The 26,753-nt window shown below is 44.5% G+C and overlaps 1 protein-coding gene across 4 annotated transcripts in view; it reads right to left on the minus strand.

Moving 5' to 3' along the window:
* Positions 1 to 26,753, minus strand: part of ZUP1 (zinc finger containing ubiquitin peptidase 1) — a 225,795-nt gene that overhangs the window by 195,415 nt on the left and 3,627 nt on the right. The gene's annotated exons all lie outside the window — the stretch shown is intronic.

The following is a 26,753-nucleotide window of genomic DNA, read 5'->3' on the forward strand; positions in this document are numbered from 1 at the left end:
TACAGTAAAATCATATTACCATACCTAACCACAATATCCCTTTAACTTTTGTCAGTGACTCTGTTTTTTTTGTTTAATCTTATTCACTCAACTTCCTCAATGGACATAGCTTTTGGCTATGCGAGGTGTGGGGTTGACTGTTGGGCACCAAAGCCCCCCCCCCCCCCCCCCGGGCAGCCAACCCCCTGACACCATAGAGTGCAAGGCCTTTGGCCATGTTGGTGTAGGGTTGGCTGCCGGCCATAACCTGCATTAAATTCCATGTCAAGCCTAATTCAACCCCGCAAGGACACCCACCCCACATTTTTCATGTTCTTGTTTTATTTTATTTTTCTTACAGTACTATTGTGATACTGCAGCTCAAGCATCGCCTACAGTACCATGAGACCACGCAAGCGTCATTTATTTACTTACTGAAGTTTGAGTGATCTTACAGTACTACATCTCATGCAAGAGTAGCCCAGGATACAAAGCACAATTTATTTGGGACCTTTGGTCGTCGGTGGGAAGGTGGGTAAGTCCCTCTGTCTGTAATACAATATTTTGGTGAATGTTGCTGTTTTAACTAATTATTTTAGTCGATGTTTCAGTTATAATGATTACGTCATTTTATTTACAGTGTACAGAAAGTCAATATTGTTGTAGGCAATATTTGAGTTGCAATATTTTTGTTTTATTGTTACTATTGTGACATACAACCCATATTATAAACAGCATGAAATGGATATACAAGATTCCAGTGCTACTGATCCTTCTCATGCACTCTTGCTGACCTACACTTGACCACTGATTCCTTGAACTTGTGAGCGGGGAAACAGCCAGTTATGTCCTCACCCCAAGATACCATGGAAATCCCTTGAATTGTCTTGCTTAGGACTATAATCACAATAAAAGGTAAATTCTTGAGACTCCCTTACCGAATATGCAAACAAATTGTCTTTTACGAGGCACTGTTTGGGCACTCCAATGAAGTTAATTCTAAGAATTACCATGATGCCTTGAAACACGCAGGTTTTCCCTGCACTGCTGTGTATGAATTCAGCAAGTAATGTGATGAATGTTTATTGAATAAGATATGGAAATTAGCTTTGCAGGTGATGTGGTGAGGAATAATGAGAGTATAATGGCATATTGGCTCCTAGGACAAAACAGATCATGTTGAAACAGCATTTCCAAAAAGGGTACATATTTAAATTTGAGAGATTATTTTCAGTCATTTTTCTCTCTTTAGAACAAGTTGATCATTGCTGACCATTGGACCAAGAAAGGATTTGTTAACATTTTATCACTACAGGACTAAGAATAACATGAAAATACAGTATTGCCTTTAAAAAAAAAAAAAAAAAAAAAAACACAACCGTCAATTCTTTTTATTTAACCTTTAAAGAAAATGCTTTGTAAACTTACTTAATGCATCCAAGGTTATGGAAAATGGTCTGGCAAACAAAGTGAACTGGTACATTTTTTTTTTTTTTTCAGGAGAATGGTAGACATGCAGTACAGATCTCACAGCATCAGCCTCCAGGTAGCAACTGCCAACTACAGAAGCCCCAGCTAGACCCCAGAACTAGAATTCTGTCCAACCATAAACATTCCAAGATAAGCATTTATACCTCCATACTGTCCAGAAGAGGGTGGTGATTCACACAGATATTGAGATCACAAAATTCCACATACATTGAACATTTTCAGATGGACTTGCATGATAGAACAAGGAGATGCTACAGTTTTAGTATGGTCTTTCTCTGTATACTGCTGCAGAAAACTATCCTCACCGGCCAAACACCTCAAATCATTACAACAAATCACTTGTTCTGAAATGCTGGGATCCAGCATAATGTTCAAATATCTTGGTTTGCCTTCTTAGCAGACCCAAACCATACGTCACTATATAAGCAGTAGTCTAATCAGTAAAATAACACTCCAAAGACCTCCACTGACTTTTTCCTGTACGGAAAACTTGTCATTTAGACTTCCTTAGAGTTATCACTGAAAATGTTTCACATTAATCCTCACCTATTTATGTATAAGGAAAACCTCTGAGTCAGACATCTTATGGATTTACGAATTCCATACCATGGCAGTAGAAAATGGTGCATTTGCTTTTTCTTTACTACAGCCAGTACATAATCACTATAATCACCACCCCCTCTTAAATTGATGCCCCTGGACCTTTTGGAACCATTCTACTGACAGATGTTAGGATTGCTTTTCAACTGACACTCAAGCAAAGTGATCCTTCTTGTTACACGTAAACCTAGCCATAGCCCACCTCAGATAAACTATAGTGTTCCCAACACGAGCATTACTTCCACAACAGAAACACCCATTGACCCTTCTTTTTCACAATTATCTTTTTACAAAAAAACCTTTAAGGTTTACTTTGACGCATGCTGCTCTCTTTCACAGAAATTCTACTTTTATTGGCACAAGACCTTTCTCTTGTATAGGGTTTTGCATTTTCAATTCCTGGGGCAATAAAGAAAGCTTGCTTCGAGATGGACTCTCCAGTGGACAGAAAGATCTCTTGGAAATCTTTTGATCTTTACATACATAAGGAAGATTACAAAATAGACCAATTTCCAAGGACAACCAACCATGGTTGGTTGCTTTAAATACATTAATGAACTTAACCCATACCTTAAACACTAAAGCAATGTAGAGGCTTTGAACTACTTGTACCTAACAAGAAACCTAACTGCACTAGACTGATTAGAAACACAAACAACAGAAAGGACAGGATTCAAGGTAATCACATAATCCTGATGGCAGATCTTACTTTCACCTGGTTTAGGATATAAGCCAAAGCACAATGTTCCCATCAGATAAATTCTACACCTCTACCACATTTCTTCATAATCACCGATCCCAAGCCAACTGTTCCTGTTTTTTTGGTAGCTCGCCCCTTTAATTGCTGAGTGCTCTGCAAATGACATGGAGTGACTGCATTCTCCTAGGACTGTCATTATCTAATACATTCCAGGCTGTAGTGGTTCAGTAAGTGCTTCCAAAATGATTTGCAGAATTGGGCTGCTTGCGACTGCAAAAATGCTTTTTGCCACATAGAAAACCCAAACTATGATTCAGTAACATGTTACCAAATCGCAGTTTGTGTTTTGTGATTTGGTATTTGGAAGGGGGATGTTAAGGGCATCTCTTCCTAATACTAAATGGGAAAGGTATGTACAAATGTTTTGCCACCACACGTCCTTCACAAAACATTCGCAATTTACCACCAATAAAATGTTGGTGGTAACCTATTCAGAAATGAGGAAAGGTACTCAAGGGACCCCCATCTACTTTGAAAATGGTTGGGAAAATATTTTTAAGAGTAGGCAGGGGTCCCACAGTTCACTTCATACTCTTTAAAAAAATGAAACTTCAAAATATTTTTTTTTTCTTTTTAAAACACATTTCATTTTCCTTTAAGGAAAATGGGCTGCATTTTTTAAAAACATTTTTTAAAGACTGCTTTATTCAAAAGCAGTCACAGACATGGTGGTCTTCTGACCCCAGCAGACCACCATCCCTGTGATGGCTGCGATAACTAATGGCTGCAAATTGTGACCTACCTCATTAACATTCATGAGATAGGTCAAGTTGTGCTTCACTAGGAATTGTTTATGAAACTCAAGAGTTTCATACATTAGAAACAGTGATTCCTAATTGCGATTTGCACAAAATCACAATTAGGAAATCTCTATTCAATTCTTAAGTTCATCTAGCTCTTAGTCCCCATTCGCTCCAGAATGATTACCAAATACAAACAGGCCTATTATCCACCACTGACTATTCGGCAGATTATGAAACAGCAGCAGCAGTGTTTAATGCTGTTGGTTCTACTAAAAGGTTCAGGCCAGAATACCCAGATTTCACCTCTGCTCACAGCACACTACAATTCCTTCAAGCATTAGCTTCTGTAAGCTACATTTGTGTTGGTCTCTTCATTCTTCAGTGATTTAGTCTACTGCCCTTGAAAACAGTTTCTGCAATATTTCGCAGATATCTCTTACTTTAGGTGGAACAAATGCTTATTATCTCCAGTTGCACTGTTTTCTTTGTTAAACATCAGCTATGGGCTAAGGACAACTCCAAACTGTATGATCAATAAATAGTCAACGATAAATACTCCTTGTAGGAAATGACTATCTTTTGCATTTTTTCACTCGATATTTTTTGACGCCCTACCTATTTTGCTGGATTTAGAACTCTGTGCACTCCATACCTGCTAATCTGGAGTAAAATGTTTGTGCTCCCACTTAACATGGTTAAATTAGTTAACCCGACTGACTTATATAACTTGTCTATAACTCCTTAGTATACAGTGTAGCTAATGCACCCAGGGCCTAACAGTTCAATACCACCAATGAACTGCAGCACCTATTTGACCATCCACAGAGCAGGCCGCCTGGGAAACATGGCTTTAGGCCTACAATGTGCAGCATGCCTATAGCAGCCTACAAACATGCTGTCACTTCTAGACCCCTTTTTGATAGGTGTAAAACCCTTCTTTTACATAATAAAAAGTCACCGCTAAGTACACTGTTTTGCCAACAAGGTAAGATGCCTAATATATAAAAGTGGAACATATGTGAAATTAAATTTGGCATGTTACTCTAATGACTGGACCCTAAAAGCTACTTTCACTTTTAGTGAGGTAGCTGGATCCTAGAAAACATCACAGTACAGATTATAAACTGTAATCTACAACCTTGGACAGAAACTGCTACAAACGTCACTCAAAGACTATTTTAATAGTTATGAAAAATGCAATTTCATGGTAAGGTTTGATTTTTAATAAATATTTAGGAAAAGTACCTTTTAGAAGGTTATGTTTTACCTGCCTTAACCTCCAGTAGGCTAAAAAGATTTGGCTTAATGACACCTGGTCTGGCAGTGCTTGACCTTAATGAGATGTGGGAAGGTGTTTTTTCTTCTCTTGCTGGAAAGACAGTTGAGATGTACCCAGGAAGTACACTGACTTCAAAGAGCAAGGTGAGGCCTGCCCTTTCACAGTAAAAGTAAAGTGAAACCTGGGGGTGGGGGGGGGGGGGTTTATGGGGTTGGCCGCCATGCCCACACTAGCCAGGCTGGCCCCAGTGGAAGGAATCTGGCCCCAAACCCACTTCAAAGTTTGCACAGAGAAGGAGACTGGTGAATTCCCCTGCGATACCTCTGGGTGAACACAGAGGTATACGGTGCACTATGGGATTGTTTGCAGTATGGCAAACAGAAACTGCTGATAAAGTGGGCAGGGTAACCACCTGGAAACTTATACCACATTGGTCAGGGAGAAGACAGGCCATTGCAAAGGGAAGCCCAAAGAAGCCTCCTCAGAGCACTTTCTGGACCTGTGGAAAATTAAAAGAGGTCTAAACCCCGCCTGTTGTAACCGGAGAGGAGCTCTGAATGACTGGACCTGATCGATCTTTTACCCAGGACAAAGAAATGGACTCCAATGGTCAGTAGGCTCACCTCAATTGTGGCTACGGGGGCACTGCAAACTGAACAAACACTTTTTCCTGGATGCCCAATAGCCCTGTCAATATTGTGCCTGTAATGGATCATTCACAAGGTCTTTGCTGAGTCAAGCCCTGAAATCCAAAGACCCTATGAAGAATAGGAGCCTTAAGTGAGACGCTGAGGATAAATGGGACTCACAGAAATATTGACTTCAAGGCTGATAAGGACTGGGACCAATGACCAGAGTCTATTTGGTGCAGGCACCACTTCCCTGGGGTGAAGAAACAGGTTTGTCATGCTTGGAGCTTCATCACACAGTAAATTCTATCCTTGGCGAAAAAAGTATCTGATCCCAAAGCGCAGTTTTCAGATACTGCCTGCAGTCTTGTCTCACTGGAGAAATCCGATCACCATTTCAGAGACTAAGGGGGTCATTAAGATGTTGGTGGTTCCATGACCACCATGTTGGCAGTGGCGATTGTACCGCCAACAGCCTGGCGGTGAAGACTGCCAAATTAGGACCATGGCGGTACTCACAACAGAGTACAACCAAACCACCGCCGGCAGAGCCAGTGCAGTCAGATTGCCACAGGTGGCAGGAGGCACCTTCAGGCCGGCAGAGACCATGTTTCTGCTGGACAGATTACAAAGTAGCACACCTCCAAGATTTCTGCCACGATTTTGTCCAGCAACTCCGGAACCAGTGATGATGACAATGGCAGCAACCATGAGTACACACACCTACCTGTCACTGTTGCAAAATGGCAAGGTCGCGAAGCACACACGACATACACATCCGGAACGGGTGGAAAGGACGACACATACACGTACTCCCACACTGACACGCACAGTCACCCACAACCATATACACACCCGCACACACCCAGAACATAAACCATGGCCAACACACACCAGCAAAACACATACCGAGCCGCATACACACAGCAAAGGCACTGTCAAACATAACACACAACACTACACAACAACCGCAACACCGCAAACGCACTGTCAAAACTAATTGACTCACACCCCCACCTGACAATACATATATACAACACAACGTTACAAACACCAATGTACCAAGACATACAATCACACAGCCATACGAGGCATTCTTCACACCAGGCAAACACACCACACAGCGGTTCTGACATACCAATCACCACACACACACACACATACAGTACAACTATATAAGGGCACACTACAACCCAAACCACAAAAGCAACACAATCAATCCACACAAAGCAACATAATTGTATGGCTCACACACATACATGCACAACACACCATACCCAGCAATCATTGTAGGAGAAATGCAAAGCACACAGCCACACAAGCAGCTCAGACACAACTAGCAGAACAACTACCACAAACACATAACACAGTCATACACAATAAGAAGCTGGCAAGACCATAACAGCCATGAGGAATAAAAGGCAGGACAAAGATGATAACGTTAGAATCAACAACTGTCTGGCCCAGATGTATGTGTATAAATAAAGGTAAAAATCTTAAAGATAGCATAATTTACAAATATAAAAAGCCTTAGGCCAGTCCCAATGTCCAAAGTGCAACATGCATATCTGGCATGTCAAACTGCCCCAACTTGACTCCTGACTGCTAAATACATCCGCGGGGAGGGGCATGACGGAGGCAGGCAAGCACCTCAAGGATTGGGGCAGGGGTCCTGGGGGTTTGAGCCTAGGTTTGGGAGGGGGGTGTTTGGGCTTGGGAGGTGGGGTCTTCGGATGTGGCTTAGGGAACAGATCTTCTGGGGGTCACACAGGGTGGGAGTAAAAGGGAAAAAGGTTCAACTCCAAGAGAAAAAACTTCTTAGACACACAGGGAGGGTTTTGGCAAAAGGGTTTGGGAGTGGAGGAAGTGCTTGAAGGAGGTGTTTTGGTGGATGTTTTGGGTGCAGGTGTGTGCGGCGAGGAATGCTTCTGTGTGCTTTGTGTCTGTTGGGTTGGGGAGTGTGTGTGTTTGTGTGTCTTGGGAGGAGGGGGTGGAGGAGCTGGGAGATGCTATGCTGGATGGTTGACTGTCTGTTGGGGTGATGACTGCAGGTATGGTGGATGTGCTGCATGTAGGTGTGTCGGTGGTTATGGTCGCTGCAGATGTGGTTGATGTCTGCAGGCCTGCTACTGTGCTGACTGTGGGTAGGTTTGGGGTTGTGGCTGTATCTGTGAAAGTTGATGTGGTGTCCACTGGTGTGTCAGGTGTAGGGTATGTGAAGGTGGGGGTGGTGAGGGAGTCTGTGTATGTGGTGGGTGTTGGTGTATCTACAGATGGGTGTTGTATGTGTGCATGCCGGTGGTGGGTCTTGTGGTGCTTGTGTATGACTGTGGTGTCCTTTGCTGTTGAGATGGATGCATACTTCTCTGTCTGTGTGCTCTGGCTTAGACGGGAAACAGGGGTGTAGGATTGCATAGAAAACGATGGAGGGGGGACGGAAGACAAAGGATGACTGGCTGCCATCAGTGTGGAGGCCAGAGCCTGAAAGGATCTCTGTAGGCCAGCCATTGCATCGTGAATGTCCTCCAGGAATGCATTACTTTGTAGTACTTGAGCTGCAAGTCCCTGGATGGCATTCACGATGGTCGACTGACCCACAGAGTTCAACCTCAGGAGGTCAACAGCCTCCTCACTGAGGGCAGCGGGCTGACTGAGGCAGGGGCAGAGGTGCCTGCGGCAAAAGAGATGTCCACTCTCCTGGGTGAGCAGGCACAGACTGGGAGGGGAGCTATAGGAAGGGCGGTGGTAGTAAGGGGGTGGCAGACAAAGATGGTGCTGGAGTGGTCCCAGATGTTTCCGCCACCGCCAGGGAGTGTCCACTGGAGGAGGATTCCGATGATGATGTCCAGTTCTCCCCTGTGGCACTCCCCTTGCCCGCTGGGTCACTGGGTCCCTCGCTGTCGCTGGTCACAGCACTCCAGGTCCCATGGACAGCAGCATCTCCACTCACCTGTGCCCAGTCTCCTTCGCAAGCTGATGCACACAAATAGAGTGGGAGGGAGAGACAAAGAGGGAGAGAAAGGGTCATCACACATGGAAACATATAGTACTGCAGGTGAACAGGTCCAGGCTAAGCTATCTCAGTTGGCATTACACATATCCTATCCCATTCCACATCATGTTAATACTATCCACCACTTCAGGTCATCCCTCTCACCCACATCAAATTTTTTGTAATTTAGCATGATTGGATTAATCCATCTGTACTGCTGTAAAGCATATCTAAATGCTACTCATGCCCTTGATGAAGTAGATACATCATGCTTATTCCGTAACCCATCCCTCTATACTCCCATCACCAATTGGAAGAGCAGGTGAGTGTTCCCAACAGATCATGCATGTCCTGAAAGTACACCTGACCAGTCCATCTCAAATTCTTATGTCCCTTCAAAGTGTAGACTACCCAAATCACATCCCAGACAGCACATGACATACATATCATGTTGCTAGCTCACCCCAATACATATATGCCAACAGGGGTACCTGAACTGATCAAGCCACAAGTGGCACTCACATACAGGTGACAACTGATGTGCTGATGTGTAGAAAACATGTCTGGATAACAGCCATGGCATGACATTCACAAAATTACAAAGGAATATCAGCATACACCAAACACTGATACACCCCATCACTTCATTATTGCATGTCCAGCTACGATGGCCTACATATGACCCATTACACATTCTTAGCCAATCACAGAGTGTACTGTCACAACAACTACATAACAGGCAGACACTATAGACATCATAGGCCACCTACCATTCCACCTGACATGCAGTCAAAGTTCCAGGACTTGGCAACATGAGCACACCTACATCACTCACACCATACATGACATGTGATTACGTATGCCTAACTACAGGCTACACAAATGTCACACGGAAATGACATGTACACATGATTTACATATAGCCCAACACGTCTGCCAGTGCAGTAAATAGATCTTCAAATATAACACGTACCTGCTTTCTGCATAGTGGTAGAACCAGACCATCACTTCATGATCACAGCAATGATGCAATACATATTCCTCACTTGACTGGACACATCAGCTAAGTCAAAAGGGTAACCGGATTTTCCTACTCCACATGGTGTGCTCCCAATTAACCATTGAAACTTAATGTAGGTAGCCCATTACCAATTAATCAATCAGTTTATTTATAAAGTGCACCACTCACCCGTTAGGGTCTCAAGGCGCTGGGGGGGTGGGGAGCTACTGGTCGAAAAGCCATGTTTTGAGGTGTTTCCTGAACGTCAGGAGGTCCTGGGTCTGGCGTAACTGGAGTGGTAGCGAGTTCCAGGTGTTTGCGGCAAGGTGTGAGAAGGATCTTCCTCCGGCAGTGGTGCGTCGGATGCGGGGGATGGTGGCGAGGGCGGCAGAGCGGAGATGGCGTGCGGGGGGGGGTGGAAGGGGAGTCTGTTGTTGAGGTAAGCGGGTCCTGTTTTGTAGAGGGCTTTGTGAGCGTGGGCCAGGAGCTTGAAGGTGATCCTCTTTGGTATGGGTAGCCAGTGCAGGTCTTTGAGGTGCGAGGAGATGCGATTGCGGCGTGGTACATCGAGGATGAGGCGGGCGGCTGCATTCTGGATTCGTTGTAGCTTTGATTGCAGTTTGTCTGTTGTTCCAGCATAGAGGGCGCTGCCGTAGTACAATCTACTGCTGACGAGGGCATCGGTGACGGTCTTTCTGGTCTCGACGGGGATCCACTTGAAGATCTTACGGAGCATGCGGAGGGTGTTGTAGCAGGAAGAGGAGATTGTGTTGACCTGCTGAGTCATGCTGAGAGTGGGGTCCAAGATGAAGCCTAGGTTGCGAGCGTGGGTGGTGGGTGAGGGCGCAGTGCCTACAGTCTTGGGCTACCAGGAGTCATTCCAAGCTGAAGGGTTGGGGCCGAAAATGAGGACCTCAGTTTTGTCGGTGTTGAGCTTGAGGCGGCTTGATTCCATCCAGCTGGAGATGGTGAGAAGTCCATTGTGGAGGTTGTTTTTTGCAGTAGTAGGGTCGTTCGTGAGGGAGAGGATCAGCTGAGTGTCATCTGCGTATGATATTATGTTGATGTGGTGTGTTCGTGTGATGTTGGCAAGAGGGGCCATGTAGACATTGAAGAGCGTAGGGCTGAGTGAGGAACCCTGGGGGACGCCACAGATGATTCTGGAGGCTTCTGACTGGAATGGTGGAAGGCGGACTCTCTGGGTTCTGCCGGTAAGAAATTATGAGATCCAATTGAGGGCTTTGTCGCGGATTCCGGTGTTGTAGAGACGTGTACGTAGGGTGTGATGGCATACCTTGTCTAAAACAGCGGAGTGGTCCAGCAGGATGAGTGCTGCGGTTTCGCCTTTATCGAGCATGATCCTTATGTCGTCCATGGCAGCGATGAGTGCGGTCTCGGTGCTGTGATTTTTCGGAATCCTGATTGGGAGGTGTCGAGAGCTTTGCTGTCTTCTAGGAAATGGGAGAGTTGGGCATGGACTACTTTTTCGATGTCTTTGGCCGGGAAAGGGAGGCGGGAGATCGGACGATAGTTCTTCGGGTCATCCGGGTCTGCCTTGGGCTTCTTCAGTAGTGAGTTGACTTCTGCGTGTTTCCAGATTTCTGGGAAGGTGGCTGATTCGAAGGAGCTGTTGATGGTGCTTCAGAGGTGGGGAGCGATGATGCTGCTTGCCTTGTTGAAAATGTGGTAGGGGCAAGGGTCCGCTGGGGATGCGGAGTGGATGGAGGTCATGGTGTGTGCGATGTCATCTTTGTTGGCGAGGGTCCAAGTGTGAAGGAGGTTGGTGTTGTTCGTGGGGTCCTGTGTCAGGGCGTCCGGTTTGAGGGTGTCTGTGGTCAGATTGGGTTTGAAGCTGTGGTTACAGAAGAATTGGAAGGCCATATCCTTACATACCATTGACATCACATTTTGTATAAAGCTGGCTCTGGCAAATCACTAACGTTCTCCACTACACACCCATTGGAACGGAGATGAAATGCCCACATCAATCACATGGAATAGCACCTGTATTACAAATACCCAAAGCATGCCCCCTAAGTAGAATGTCCCTTTGTTGCTAACTTCACATACCCCATTGAATGGAGATAAACGGACAATGGAGTTACAACGACAAACACAGATATGTACTGGCCTAGAAAGGCCATATCTGTGTTGTACATGAGATGGCAGCCTTGCATGTAGTCCAGATCTTTAGCAGTAAAAAGGTAATGTTCAGAACCTGTACCTAATAGGTGACTTAACCTGTTTCTGCAAGAGGTAATCAGCACAGAGGACAGTGGTCAGACACCTTAGAGCCACTGACAGACATTTGAATAGGAATGGTCCCGAATAGGCTAAAAGGGTATGGTGAAACACCAGCTCACATGCATAGGAAGGGCAGGATGTGCAACACATGTGCATTGACATTGGGCATTTTCACAGGCAGTAAAAATGATGTCATGATACATGATTCCAAAACTCCCACATAGCAAACCATGATTGCTGCTCCACATCTCGTACACTGGCAAGGTGGTACCAACTGATTACCACTAGTCTAGAAACATTTGTCAGCTACTACATCGTCACTGAAGGTACAGCAAACAGCATTCAACCAGAGCACAGTACCAGGTAACAGTCAGTACTTACCCCCTTGTGGCTGCTGTGCTGCCCTCAAATGCCCATCCACCTGAGGGTAGGCCACCACCAAAATGTGGGCTATTAGGGGGGGGGTCAGGGTCTGACAGGCACCCCTCCCCGTTGGGAGGACATCCCCAGCTGGGACTCTATGGTCTTCCAGGCTCAGCGTCTCAGGTCCTCTCACCACTTGTGACAATGGGTGCTTCGCTGGATGTGGGCCCCAGGGTCGGCAGTTGCTTGGCGATGGCAAGCCAGTTCCCTTTCTTCTGATGGGCGTTCACCTGTATGGATGACAGTTAAAAAGAGAAACTCATGTACACATACACCATACCAACAGAGGTTTACACTATACAACTGTAACAGAAGGTAGGCATACATAACCACCCTCTCTGCCCACACGCCTGTACGGTATGCCACATGCATGGATCTACACCAAATACAGTTCACATGGCCAACTCACCATCACACACAACACCAATCTCACATGGTTGGGCCACTGGACTCACCTGTTCCTCTGGTGTCCCATATAGCTGTCCATTGAGGGTTACAACCTCCTCCACCAGCTTATCCAGCTCTTCCTGTGTGAAGGGCAGGGGCCCTATCACCTACAGGACATGGCATGATGGCTCTCAGAGGCAGTACACAGCAGGTCACAAGGTGGAGGTCTTGCTAGCAACAGTGCCAGGAGTCAAGTGAACAAGACTGCAGAAAATGGAGGTCACGACTCCCACGTCTATCCCCTTTTTAAAACACCTCCTCAGATGTCTTATCTGTAAACCCTTCAGTGCCATGGCACTCCGCAGTAAAGGTGCACTCTAGAAATATACAAATAATTTGAAGACTTCACCTTACTTAAAACCACTTTAGATGTGCTTAATCTGTTGTGGAAAGTGGGGCTCATTTTTGGGGAGTGGGACTTATTTTCCATTGATGGCCTTGACCCAGAGAAAGAGAGAAACGTCCATCAAAGAAAGAAAGGGGGGGGTACATAGGAAACTGTGACAAATGAAGATCGCAGGGAAGACAAATCTGCAAAAATAAGATGAAAAAACAAGAAGTGTAGCTTGGAAGAAATGGGAATGAGGTCGAATTAAGTTTGTACAGCCTTGTTTTTCGAAAATCCCAGAATTTGGCAGGTGGGTGTTCAGAAAACACTTCGAGACCCCTTAAAAAAAAAAAAAAAAAAAAAAAAAAAAAAAAAAATCACACTCACAAATGAAACATCTTCTCCCTCTCCCGTTACCTCTTCGTCCCCTTCCCTGTTCCTCGCATTACAAAAAGAGGCATTCATGCCTCCAGACACTTTTCTAAGCCCAAATTCCAGTAAAAAAAATATACAGAACACAAACCCCAAGTCAAAAAGGAAGATCTTCCTGGAGTCATTCTGAAGTCATCGGATGACTTCAGCTGAGCTATTCTTGTAATTATCTGGGGAAGTCATCCCAAGCCATCCTGAAGTATGTGTATAGGGCGAAATATTTAAATGAGATGACTCTAGAGTCATCACAAAAACTACTCTAGGATGGTGTTCTGATGACTTCCCTGAAAAATGTGTGAATATCTTTAACTACTACAGGATGACTTCATGACAACTTGGGGATAACAGGAGACAACTTCTTGAATACCTGAGGATGACTTCATGACTACTTCAGGATGTGTTTGTATTACTTCATGATGACTTCATGAGTATTTCAGGATGTGTTTGGATTACTTCATGAGTACTTCAGGATGTGTTTGCATTACTTTTTGATGACAACATGACTACTTCAAGATGTGTTTGTTCACAATGACTGAGGACTTCTGGATAGTTTTTTTTGTATTTATCCTTTTTATTCTAGCACAATATCACAGTGATCACTCAAGGTAATTTTCACAGATTAATGTTTCCTTCCTATCCATTTGACTTCGGAGTGTGATATTAACAAAATATATAAAGCCCCTCAATTAGAGTATCTCACAGATGCACCAGACACACTACACACCGCAATTCCAGTCACTGTGCCACAGTAACCAGTAATTACCCAGATGGTGAGGAATGTGTGGGAACTGTGTTTTAACATGTCATTCTACTTTTAAATGTGAAGACTAATCTCAAGCACCTTGAAGTGGTGTGACCGCATTTTTTTTATGCAGTAATATTACTTCTCTCCAAACAGAAGCAATCCTATTCATTGTGTGCAAATTGACACATTGCATATTCATCATGATTTTTTGCAAATTTGACTACCTGTAAATGAAGGTCAGAGACAACTGTCGCCATGGCTTTTACCCACTTTTCTCACCCATGATACCCCTTCCTTCTTTTAGCTACTACAAGCTGTGAGTGGTGACAGTTAAGTGGTAACAGTGAGAGATGAGCATTATGAGGAGCTGTGAGAGAGAGGATGGTGATTATTATGAGTGAACTTCATTGGTTCTGAGTTATGTGCAAGTACGGTATGCTAAGCAGGAAATAGAGAGCTATGTGAACTTTATTGTGAATGTCTTTCGGTAAGCTGCTGGTCAACTATGAGTGGGTACATTTGCAAGTCGTTGGTGTTGTGTGGATAAATAATGTATTGAATGAGTAATAAAGCACTGGTAAGCAACAAATGTCAGTGGAGTAAATACAAGGGTCCTGTGAGTGAGGGATCTGAGTACCTGTGGGTGAATGGCTGGATATACATGACGTGAATCTCTACAGTGTTGTCAGGAGATGACAATATCAGCCAGTTGGGCAGTTTGTGAGTGCGACCAATTGGTGTTGAGTGGTTATGAGTGATGTTGAGAGACACTGTACAAAACAGAAACTGAGTTGTGATGCATGGTTAAGGGCAAGTAGTGAGAGTGGCTGAAAAAATGATGGTGTCACTGCAGGGAGACTTTTGTAAATGGTATTGCATGGTTCTGGTCAGTAAAAAGTGTGAGGAGTAAACCTAATGGCTGTCAGTGAGAAGAAGGTGTCAATAAGTGGTACTGCACGAACTTGACGGCAAATAGTGGTCTGACTGGTATGTTATGTGGCATTTGGGATGTAAGTGGTAAGGATATGGTAGAAGTGGCTCTTGGTGAATGGGCACTGCGAATGTGCAACTGCTGTGGGAGATGGAATGAGCCATTTTAAGTAGTGGAAGTCTTTGGTAAGTGGCCTTTTGTGAGCTATATAGTGATCTAAGTGGCAGAAGGTAAATGGTATAAGTGTTGTGAAGCTGTTATTAAGATCAGGTTTTAAATTCAAGGGGATGAAATAAAGCGTAGATTTTGAGAAACTGTATATGGTGAGCATTTATTAATGCGGATCAGAGTAGGAGTAGGACAGCGGTGGTCAACAGAGGGCAATCCGCTCCTCCGGGTAGATTAGAATGCTGTCCATGCCTTCATGGTGGTCCGGAAACACTTTCCCACTTCCTTTTATTATGTCACTTTACGCTCAGACTCCGCAAACTGTACCTTCGTCCACTTTTCAGATCTTACGGAGTTAGGAAGTGCAAGGAGGCGGAAGCGCTATGTATGCGTTCAGATGAGAAATACATTGTGACAAAGGTCTCAACTTATATCTTGGAAGCATGGAAACTTCGTCTATCAATGCACCTACAGTTGGCACAGGCACAACAGCCTATGTTATCCCGTAGCTATTTAGCTTGGGAAATCGGTGCAGGGTAGTGTAAAACTGGGTTAGGTCTCGGGCTTTTATTAAATGGTTGGAAGGCAATGCAAGGCCCCAAATGTTTGTCCCATAATAAGACATTTTAAATATTAGACTTATAATGTTTTTCTAGAATAAGTTAAGTTTTTATGTAAATTATGGTCACATTAGGTTTTACGATAATGCTGTAAATTGGATACATCTTGGAACATGTTAAATCAAAAATTCAAGCATAGTTTCCTTTTATTGAGATGTTTTACTCGATGTGATTTTTATTGAGTTTGATGGATTGATATCTATTGTGTGATTATTGTTAAGGCCGGATAGGCTAATAACAATTAAATAAATGGTAAAATAAATGGAGTAGGAGTAGAGAAAATGTTGAGTGGAGAAAGCAGATATCAACAGGGGATGTGAACTGAGGAACAAAAGAGCATAGAACACAGTGTAAGTAGTATGTGAAGACAATATGGAGAACAGCATCAAGTAGTGGTTATGGATAATGGAACATTACAGCAATGGATTGAAGATTGTGAATTTGGCATATGAAGTGTGGTGTTCAGAGCAGAAGTGAATGTTGAGAGTTGATAAGGAGAACTTGTGTACAGCTGATTTACGTAGTTGAGATAGAAATTGAATAGCTGTAGAAAAAAAGAGTGCATGTTGAGGACATAGATGAGAATATGAAGATCTTGTGTTGAAGGAAAAGAATAGACGTCGAGGATAAAGATCTGGTATATACATTGCAGACAGCAGATGCACACGGCAGACAGAGGATGGCGAGTATAAATAGATTCGATATAGATTGTAGAGAGCAGATGGAGAGGGTCAGCAGTGTATGTTAAGGGGATGAAAAGTGAATGTAAAGGTCGGAGACACAGTGTAGAGACTAGAGAACAAATGTAGTGGCTGAGAAAGTGGTCTGATTTAACGGGTAGAGAAAGGATGTAGAGGGTGGAGCCAAGACTATGTGGAGAGGGAATGTTTTGTGTGGAAAGTGTTGTGGAGTGCAGATGTACAGAATGTAGAGTTGATGTGGAACCCAGAGAGTGGATGTGTAGGATAAAAAACAGATGTAGAGCATGCACTGCAGATGTGATGTGCTGGTAGGGAGAACAATTGGAGAGTGCATGTCGATCGTGGTGAGTCGATGTACACGGACACAATGTGGACAGTAGAGACTGCAGGAAATACAGCATAGCTGGTGGGGAGAGACCACATCTGTAGAGGAGAGATCACATCTAGAATTAGACATGTGTACAAGATTGCACACAGATATAAAGGAGGGGCAAAAGTAGCGGCTGAGGTGCACATGTATAGCTTAGAAGGAGATTGTGGAGAGTGACAGTAAAATGGAGAGCATGTGCAGGTGGGAGATGCTTGTGCAGGGTTGATCCACAAAGTAGATAACAGATAGATGTACAGAGTGGAAAGAGCAAGTGAAGGACAGATTTGAAGGATAGAAAGTGCACATTTAGTGTGGAGTGCACGGGTAGAGGGTGGAGCGCCCAGAGTATAGTCAGAACATAGAGAAGACATGTGTAGTGTATAGACTAGACATGCAAAGCACATGCATATGATAGACTAAAGGGGAGAAGCACAGGTATTAATGGCAGAGTTCATGCAATGGGTACAGTGAAATGAGGAATGCAGATGTGCAAGGTGGAAAGCAAATGTAGAGTGTGCAAGGTGGTTTGGAAAATGCATATAGAGAGTGGATGTGTGCTGCAGAGATAGCATGTACAGGGTGGAAGGCACAAGTGGAGTTTGGCTTATGCATGTATAGGTTGGAGAGTGGAGGGTAGGAGGCAGATGGAAACTGGATAGGGAGGATGAAGAGTGGATGTTCAAGGTGGAGACCAGAGATACAACATGGAAAACTGATGTATGGGGTGAATAGAAGACTACTGAGAGCAAGAGGAGGCTTCTGGAGGATGTAGACTGTGTGTGTGGGGCAGGTTTCGAGCATGGACAGTGAAGGTATAGCAGAGAACAGATATACAATGTGTTGGGGGAATCAGAGAGAGTATATGGACAGCAGATGTACAGGTTGAAGGGGTGGATGTAGAGCACAGACTGCCAATATGGCAAGGTGGAATACAGCTATAAAAAGTAGATGTGGAACTTCGAGTGTTTATTTACAGTAAGGAAAGCACATGGATGGCGGAGTGTACATCGAGTGGAATGAGATTATAACTGTGTGGAAGTAACACATCTGGAGAAGACAACATGTACAGGACAGCAAGAAGATATAATGGGATGGGAGCAAAAGTGGCAGTTAGAGTGCACATGTACAGGTTAGAGAGTGGATGTATAAAATGGAGATTGCACGTGGGAGGGTGCAAATAGCACGTCAAGAGTGGTGACAGATGTTGAGGGTGTGCACATAGAATTGCAAGCATGTTGAGACTGCATTCGTGGAGAATTATTAGACAGTGTAGAATGGACACAGGCAACACATGTATAGTGTGTAGTGCAGGCACAAAACACTGATAGGGATGGTGGAGACATGGGAAGAAGCATGGCAGATGTAAAGTGGGTTTGAGAGCAGATGTCCAGAGTAGAAATTCAATTTAAAGTGTGCTAAGGATGTGTGGAGAATGCATATGCAGAATGGATATGTGGAATATGAAGAAAGAATATTCTAAATGGAGACGACAAGAGGAAGTTGTACGATGCATGTACATGTTGTAGTGTATATGTGGAGAGTGGCTGTATAGGATAGAGGGTGGATGTATGTGCTGGGGCAGATGTAAAAACTGGATGTATAGGATCGAGAGCACATATAAGGTAGGATCCATGACAGAGTAGATAAACAGGGCAGAGACCAGATGAATAGAGTGGAAAGACTACCTGTGGAGGGTGGAGAGCACCTGTGAAGGACAGGGAAATACAGGTTTAGTGGAGAACATGTGATCAGGAAGGCAAACAGAGATGTATATTTATACACCCCCCCACCTCCAACCCCAGTGTGATGAGAGCTTTAGACAATGGACATGGAGCTGCGGTTTCACAGGAGGCAATGTGGCCTACTGGCTGCAGCTGGCGACCATGCAACATGCAGGACCAAGTTCAAAACGCCTGCCTCACCTCAACATCCTGTGAAACCCCACAAATCTGTATGTGCCAGAAAAAACTAGCACTGGTAAATCCAATAGGTTTAATCTACATAAGAGCTACAGGCATTGCCAATGTCCTTTGTCCATATTATACAGCACTGTGGAGTAGAGTGGCATGGCGTAGAGTGCAGTGGCTTGGAGTTTCGTAGAGTGGCGAGGAATAGAGTGGAGTGGACTGGCATAGAGTGCAGTGGTGTATAATGGATTGGAAGGGTAAAGTTGAGTAGAGTGACGTGGGGTTGATTAGAGTGGAGTGACAGTGTAGAATAGAGTGGCTTGGAGCGGAGTATAGTAGAGTGGCACAGAGTAGAGTGGTGTAGAGTAGAGTGGCATTTAGTGAAGTGGGGTAGAGGGGCACTGTGGAATGGATGGAGAGGAGTGGTGTGGAGTGCATTGGCATAAATTAGAGTGGTGCATTGTAGAGTGCAGTGCCGTAGAGTAGTACAGAGTAAAGTAGAGTAGCATATGGTGCTGTGGGATAGAGCGGAGGGGAATAGAGTGGTGCAGAGTGCAGCACCATAGAGTGGCACAAAGTACAAAAGAGCTGTGTAATGTGCAGTGGTGCCGAGTAGAGTGCAATGGCATAAGTACAGTGGTGCTGAGTAGCGTGCAGTGGCTTAGAGTAAAGTGGTGCAGAGTAGAGTGGCATAGAGTGGTGTGGCGTAGAGTGCAGAGGCATAAAGTACAGTGACATGGAGTGGTGCAGAGTAGAGTGGCATATAGTGCAGTGGCCTGGAGTAGTGGTGCAGAGTAAAATGCAGTGGTGTAGTGTCAGTGCAGTGGCGTAGAGTGCAGTGGTGCAAAGTGCTTTGGTGTAGAGAGCACTTGCAGAGGTGTAGAATACAGGGTAGGGTGTGGTATGGAAAACAAGCAACATGGAACGGGGGTGGGTGTATAGAAGCTATATGGAAGGGGATATGGGAGGCAGACTAAAAACACAAGCACTCAAATGGAGTGCTTGGACATAAAGAAAATAGTAGCTCCAAAAATGGGAACAGTGGATGGACAAAAGTTCTTGGTCCTTGTGCCAGGGAAGGGCCAAACACAAGAAGAGGGCATGACACCTGCGTGCCGTTACAAACAGGGATGAAAAAAATAAGAGTGAAGATGAAGCTAACAAATGGTGTGCTGGGGGGGCAGGGGGGGAGAAGGGGTTGTAAGCCATAAGTAAACAATGTGTCTTGCGGTCTAGGTAAACCCTAAAACGTGTAACATAGCATTTGTCTGTTGTGAAGCCCCTTATGTCCTTGGGCAATTAAAGATAAAGCATTAGGGTTTGCTGTAATAAAGAGATACTCCAACACTGCCTGAATTTCAGTGTGAAACTGGAAAATATGGGCTCCATCCAGTGTTCCCTCATGAACAAATTGTGTGATCATAGACATTGTTTTATATTTCACACAGACTCTGGTTTGTTTGTTTACATATGAGAACACCTTCAAATATGCAAATTAAGCATGTGTGACGTACAAAAACGTCTTATTTTTAATTTAATAGCACATCATGTTGCTCCATCTGTCAGAATCAAGGACACATAGGACTCACATGACAACTGACTTGACTCTTAGATCACTAAAAGCATTGTCATCAGGGAGGAGGCAGGCATGCTTCTCAATGCGTGTTTAAAACCTATTTTTTTAATAAATACTTCTTAATGCAGAGATATAATCTGATGTACTGAGGTGCAACGCTTCTGAGTGTTAAAGAAATACACGTTTTGGAGTTTTGAAAACATTTTTTCACATTCTAATATTATGTTTATTGCATGACTTATGTGCCAAATATTTTCAAGGCTTGCCTCACCTACAGGCCCTTAGAGCAAGAGAGGAGCCTAGCCTTTGCTTTCCCAGTTAAATGTTTTGGCTCACTCTACTCCAGGAAAGTGAATGCAGTGCATGCACTGCAGATTTGTTAGTATGAAAAGGGAGTGTGGGCCATGGAGAGGTAACGTACAAGGTGGGGAGTGCATTTCAAGTGTGGAGAGTAGGTGTAGGTATTTGGTGGAAGGTAGAAGTGGTGGAAAGTAAAAGTAGTGGGCGTGCATTGTATTTACAGTATGGAGATTACATACAAGTGTGTAGTTGGCTATGGTGAAGGGCAAATATACGGGATAGGAAAAAGAGGCCAGTAGCAAATGTGAGCAGCGTGAACTGTCAAGACTGAAGAGTGAATGTACAAGATGAAGGGCGTTTGTCTTGAGCAGAGAGCGAAGGTGACCAGCAGATGTGATGGTTGTTCATGTATACTGGAGAGGTCATGTGTGGAGGGCGGCAGAGTATGGTGGAGAGCAAAGCAAGTCAAAGAACTTGTGGAACGCAAAACAAATGTCTACTAGATCATAAAGGGGGTAGATCTATACAGCGTCAAAAAGACCTAGAGGGTTGAAATGAATGGAGATCAGTACAGTATATTGAGAGTAAATAGTGTAAAGAACAATGCTGGGGCACCGTGGAAGCAGAGTGGATGTAAGAAGTCAGTGTACGAAGCAGAACGGAAATGGCGGGAAATTGTACCAGATTTTATTACAAGACCGGAGGCTCCTATTATGCAGTCTTTTCTTGCTTTAATTACGAACAGCAGCCAAGCAAGAACTACAGTATCCAGAAACAAAAGAACTACAAAATGACCTCATAGTGTAGTAACCAATGGGATATCACAATGCACTACTAATATCTTAACTGCGAGCAACAAGTCCTCTTTTCTTGCTGCTCGCAGTCAAGATAAGTACCTACATTACTTGCTCGGTTGTTTATTGTGCTTACTGTTATTACTATTGCATTGTGAAACTTGTGTGTTTAGCGCGCGGTTATTATAAGGGAACGCGCGTCCTTTTTTCTGTCCTTCCGACACAGCGTCTCTCAACGGCCGTCTTCGGCCGTTGAGGACGCGCGCTCGAGCGCGGCGCATTCCTTTCAGCGCACGCGTAGCATTCCTCACATTCTTTGGGCCGGCATACCTTGTCAGCTGATACTCGCGTCGCGTCTTTATTTCCGACCGGGTTTGCTTGCTATTTGAGCATAATTGGCTCACTTTGCCTCGTTTGGCATTCTCAACTCCTGCCCTCGTCTGTCAGTCGACTTCGACTGCATTGAACCGCCTCCCTTGGCTCGGTCCCGCCCCTTCAGACACTCCTTTTTCTTTTTCCTCAAAAAATTAACCCTTCGGTGACCAGTGTGTTTTTACATTATGGCTGGGGAAGAGGATTCCCAGGTGTTTCAGGAGAGTTTGAAGTCCTTCATAAGGGACTCTGTACAGCAGGCAGTCTCAGTTTCCATGTCTGAGGTTACCAAAAATTTTGAAGCCTCGGTTTCAAAGATGATGTCTTCTTCCAAATTGCCTTTTAATAAGAGCAGGAAACGTGCGACCACTCTCCCAATGACGTCCAAAGGCGTTTCCTCTGGTCCTTCCACCCGAGAGGTCTATAAATCGGGTCCCCCTCCTTCTCCTTTATATATTTCGCAGTTAAGAGACACGGATGACGATGATAATGTTTCCAGCCATGAGGGCGATGTGGACGGATCAGAAGATCCAGTTTCTTATGGGCCTCTGGAGAAAAGGCGTAGAATTTCTCCTCCTGACGGTGGTGACGTACACCTAGTGTCTCACGATTTAGTCGACCATGCTGGTGAACCCTTATTTGATCCCTCCTTCATGGTCCATCCAAATTCAAAGGAGTGGTACCCATCAGAGCATGTGGCGGATTATGTTTCTTTCTTTTTAACGTCACCCTCTGGATAAAGCCGCTCGTAATAAACTCAAGTCAGAGTGTCCTCGTCCCTCTCTTCCGGATAATATAACAGCAACTCCGGTAATTGATCCTAACATGCTGATGTTTTTCTCAAAATTCGGCAAGGATCCCAAAAAGGGCGTGGATAGAGCCTGGTCGGGTTGCCAGGACAAGCTTCTTGATTTGGTGGGCCCTCTCACCAGAATTTTTGATTTGGCGGAAGAAGCAAAAATGGATAGTAACCCTATTGATCCGGAGGTCCTTTCAAACTGGGCGCAACATGCTATTTGTATGCTGGGGAACGCCAACACTCAACTTTCGATTGAAAGGAGGAAGAGTCTGCTTTTAAAGATCGATCCCAAATTAACTTCTCTGGCCTCAAAAGATGAGGGTCCTTTGGCCAAAGGCCTGTTATTTGGAGATTCTTTTATTAAAGATTTGGGCAAATAAATATGTGTCCACCTTTGCCTCTCTGGATAAGGCCCAGCTTTCGATGAAGAAAATTTTTTCGTCTCGGGTTTTTGCCAGGGCCGGCAAAGGCAGGAGTCGCTTTGCCGGCCGCTCCATCAGGAATCAATATTCCAACAGAGACTCCTTCAACCAGCAATCTCAACCTGAATCCTATTCAGGATACAAACCGAAGTTCTATCCCCGTCGTTCAAGAGGCTACCGGTCCAGAGGTTACTCCAGCAGGGGAGACCAAACCTCCGGTAAGTATTTCCGCTTCTGGCCTTCCTCCTGTAGGGGGCAGATTAGCTCTGTGTCTCGATTCATGGCGTTCTCTCACCTCAGATCTCTGGGTGATTCAATCTGTTCAAGGGTACCAGTTAGAATTCTATCAGATGCCAGTTCAGAGTCGCGTCCCTATACCCCTAGTTTTTTCCCAAGAGCAAAACGAGCTTTTGCGCGTCGAAATCCAATCTCTCCTGGCCAAGTGCGCAATAGAGCCTGTTCAATTCGACTCTTCGGGCTTCCTCAGCACCATCTTTCTAGTTCAGAAGAAGAATCACAAATTTCGTCTGGTGTTGAATCTCAAGGCTTTCAACAATTTTATAATCTATCGTCACTTCAAGATGGAGACTATTCTCCATCTCAGGGACATTCTGCTTCACCGAGATTGGCTAATCAGACTGGATCTGCAAGATGCCTATCTCACAGTCCCAATTCATCATTCACACAGGAAGTTTCTTCAATTCCAATGGCAGGACTCTTTTTACCGCTTTCGAGTTCTTCCCTTCGGCCTTTCTTCCGCTCCTTGGTGTTTCACCAAGATTCTCAAACCCGTCGCAGCCTTTCTCCGGTCTCACGGGGTGCGTTTAATTCTCTATTTGGACGACTTCCTTTTGATGGCACAGGACAAAAATCTACTTCTAGATCATCTTCAACTGTGTCTAAACCTCCTTCGCGATTTAGGTTTTCTCATCAATGTGCAAAAGTCGGTTTTAGTTCCGACTCAATCTTTGGAGTTTCTCGGTTTTCGAATAAATACCACTCTATCGGTGTTGCAGCTCCCGCAACACAAGGTTTCATTGATCAAGAAGGAGATTCGCCACTCCCTTTCCCTTCCGCAGATCTCTCTCAGAAATCTGGCACGCCTAGTAGGTCTGTTAGCTTCTTCCATTCAGGCAATCTTCCCAGGTCCTTTACATTATCGAGCCCTGCAACGGCTCAAAATACGTCATCTTCACAAGGGTCTCGCTTATTCGGATCCCTTGGTCTTAGATGCCGAATCCAAAGAAGAGCTTCAGTGGTGGCTAACCCATCTAGATGCCTGGAACGGCAGAACTATCTTCTCTGCCGCCCCAGATCTTGTATTAGAATCCGATGCAAGTCGGACGGGTTGGGGCGCGAGATGTGGTCAGTTCTCGACTGGGGGCGCATGGTCTCTGAAGGAGTCCTTCTTGCACATCAACAGTTTAGAGATGCTTGCAGGTTCCTTTGCCATCCGCACTTTTGCAAAGAACAGGGTAAGTTGCACCATCCTTCTCAGGATGGACAATTTGTCCGCGGTCAGATACATCAATCACCTAGGAGGTACCAGGTCAAAGATACTCTCCTCTCTGGCAAAACATCTTTGGGAATATTGTCTGCCTCGTCGGATTTCAGTCAAGGCGGTTTTCCTGCCAGGCAGATTCAATACAGTAGCGGATTGGTATTCCAGACACCTTCACGATTCCAGCGATTGGCAACTGCACCCTTCAGTGTTCAGTCACCTTTCTTTTGTCTTTGGAGAAATGTCTATAGATCTGTTTGCTTCTCGCCTCAATTCTCACCTTCCTTCATATTTCAGTTGGAGGCCAGATCCACAAGCCCTGGCCACAGATGCCTTTCTTCAGATTTGGCCGACTTCCCTTCTATATGCTTTTCCCCCTTTCCTTCTCATCCCCAGAGTCCTCGCTCAGGTGCGCAGGCAACGGTCTATTCTGGTGATTGTAACTCCTTTCTGGCAGACCCAACCGTGGTATCCGACTCTATTAGAGCTGGCGATCGCTCCGCCTCTTTGGCTGCCCCAATTTCCCGATCTCCTCTTGAATCCTCAGGGCCATCAACATCAGTTGATTCTCGACGGATCCCTGTTCCTCATAGCTTGGAAAGTTTCGGGTCGTCCTGGGGAGTCCCAGGAATTTCGGAGGACGCTGTTAAATTTATCCAGCAGGCCAGAGCCCCGGGAACTTCCAGGGCCTATAAGTCAGCTTGGTCCCTTTGGTGCAGCTGGTGCCTGGACAGGAATTCAGATCCCTTTTCAGCGAATGTAGTATTAATTATAAATTTTTTGGCTTCTTTGGCTTCTCAAGGTAAGGCTTATCGCACTATTAATTTGTATAGATCTGCCATTTCTGCGGAACATCAAAGAGTTGATGGTAGGCCAGTTGGAGAGCATCCCCTGGTCTGTCAATTGTTAAAGGGAGTAAGATACGTTAATACACCGTCTCCTAAATATAATGTTATGTGGGATGTTACTCTGGTGTTGCGTTTTCTTACCTCGTGGCCTGATAATGAATTATTATCTCTCAAACAGCTTTCGGCTAAGTTAACCATCCTTTTATGTTTAGTTTCTATCAAGCGGATCTCAGATGTTAGAGCACTGGATGTTACTTCCTTTTTCTTTTCTCCCCTTGGTGTTTCGTTTCAGATCAAAAAACGTACGAAAACTAACTTGTCTAGTATTAATTATCCATATTTTCCCTCTCAACCCAATATATGTGTTGCAAATTGCTTAAAAACTTATGTAACCCGTACTGCAGATTTGAGATCATCCTCTTCATCCCAACTACTTATTTCCTTTCAGAAACCTCACCTTCCTGTGTCTTCCCCTACCCTGGCTCGTTGGGCTAAATGGGTTATGTCCCTTGCTGGCATTGATATTAGTGCCTTTGGTGCCCATTCGGCCAGGGGGGCTATGGCCTCTCGTGCTTTTTGGGCAGGTTCCTCTTTACAGGATATTCTCAGATCTGCAGACTGGTCGAATGAAAATACGTTTAGAACTTTTTATTGTAAACCGATTTCTCATGTCTCAGATTCTGTGATTGCAATGCTTTGAACATGCATAATAGGAGCCTCCGGTCTTGTAATAAAATTGAGATTTTCCTAGCCTTGGTGTCTGAAAGGCTAGATTTTATTAAAGACACGGAGGCGAGTATTATCCCACCACGATTTAACCCGCCCTGTTTCTCTCTTTCAGTACCAACTCCCTCTTCCGGTGTTGGCTCAGGGTGATACACACCAACGTCTCTTACCAAGCTTGGATTTGTGCGACATCGACTATACCTTCCAGTCGTCCTTCGGTCTCCGTCATCTTCGAGATGGTTGCATGGACTTTATGACTTTGGTTTTTATGTTCTATGTGATTGTTTTGGTTACTTCTCCTCTTTAGTTCGCATCAAGAAAAGAGGACTTGTTGCTCGCAGTTAAGATATTAGTAGTGCATTGTGATATCCCATTGGTTACTACACTATGAGGTCATTTTGTAGTTCTTTTGTTTCTGGATACTGTAGTTCTTGCTTGGCTGCTGTTCGTAATTAAAGCAAGAAAAGACTGCATAATACTCGCCTCCGTGTCTTTAATAAAATCTAGCCTTTCAGACACCAAGGCTAGGAAAATCTCAATTTATTTAAAGGACAGAATACACGAGGGATAACAATTAAAACGAGGAGACTAATTTCTCCTTCTAATTTAATGAACAAAAGTGGTCA

The sequence above is a fragment of the Pleurodeles waltl genome, chromosome 5 (assembly GCF_031143425.1).
Source record: "Pleurodeles waltl isolate 20211129_DDA chromosome 5, aPleWal1.hap1.20221129, whole genome shotgun sequence".
NCBI classification, from domain to species: domain Eukaryota; kingdom Metazoa; phylum Chordata; class Amphibia; order Caudata; family Salamandridae; genus Pleurodeles; species Pleurodeles waltl.